General features: G+C 50.5%; 1 pseudogene; it reads right to left on the bottom strand.

Annotated features, from left to right (window-relative positions):
- Positions 1-131: 131 nt before the first annotated feature.
- Positions 132-755, bottom strand: LOC105741357 (annotated as a pseudogene).
- Positions 756-790: the final 35 nt, after the last annotated feature.

Below are 790 nucleotides of genomic sequence, written 5' to 3'. Positions count from 1 at the left end.
GAGAGGTTGGCTGGTGGAAGTATTTCAGAATCATTAGAATAGTTCCCTCTCCATTAACACCCACATTACTGCTCATAATTCTCAGTGCCTCTGCAGCAGGAACAGGACTTCCTGGCCCTGTGGTCTCTGCCTCAGCCTGGATGGGTTTGGGTGCAGCTGCAGGTGCCCGGGGAGCACTGTGTGCTCGCTGCACAGAGGTAGGCGGCTGAGTCGCTGTGCTGGGAGCCTGAGATGTCCAAGGAGACAAACTGACTGGCTGTGTTGAGCTGCATTCTGAATCTTCCTTCCTTTTTCTCACCATTGGAGTATGTAGACATCAGATCAGAGGGCTTTTCCCAGGATACTGTCGGTACCAGCAGAAGTAATCGAAAGCGCTATTCCTGTAAGTGCAGTTCAGAGAGGCGGTGGCTCCCTCTGGAACGTGGAGGTACTTGGGATTCTGCTCCACCTCCTTCTGCTGGCTGCTCACCCCTGGGAAAAAGACAACAGGCAAAAAAGTTTGGTTGGGTCATGGGTGCGCACTGTCCAGAATAAGTCATCTTTCCAGGGCTTTCCTCGTCTCCCCTTATTTGGAGGATAAAACCATTTCCATCCATCCCACAGCCCTGGCACAGACAACCACTTTGCATATTGCACTTTAAGTTCCCAAAGAAATGCCCCCACTCACACATGAACTGAAGCCACAGGAGCACTCACAAAGTGCTGAGGGACTCCATGACTCTGCTCTTCGTTACTGAGGACTCAGATTTTAACATCTACACACCTTCTTCAAGTACTTTGATTCTTTTGC

This window comes from Octodon degus, unplaced genomic scaffold (genome assembly GCF_000260255.1).
Source record: "Octodon degus isolate 3935 unplaced genomic scaffold, OctDeg1.0 scaffold00567, whole genome shotgun sequence".
Classification (NCBI taxonomy): Eukaryota; Metazoa; Chordata; class Mammalia; order Rodentia; family Octodontidae; genus Octodon; species Octodon degus.
The sequence above is the reverse complement of the archived record's forward strand: the minus strand, read 5'-3'. Positions and strand labels throughout refer to the sequence as shown.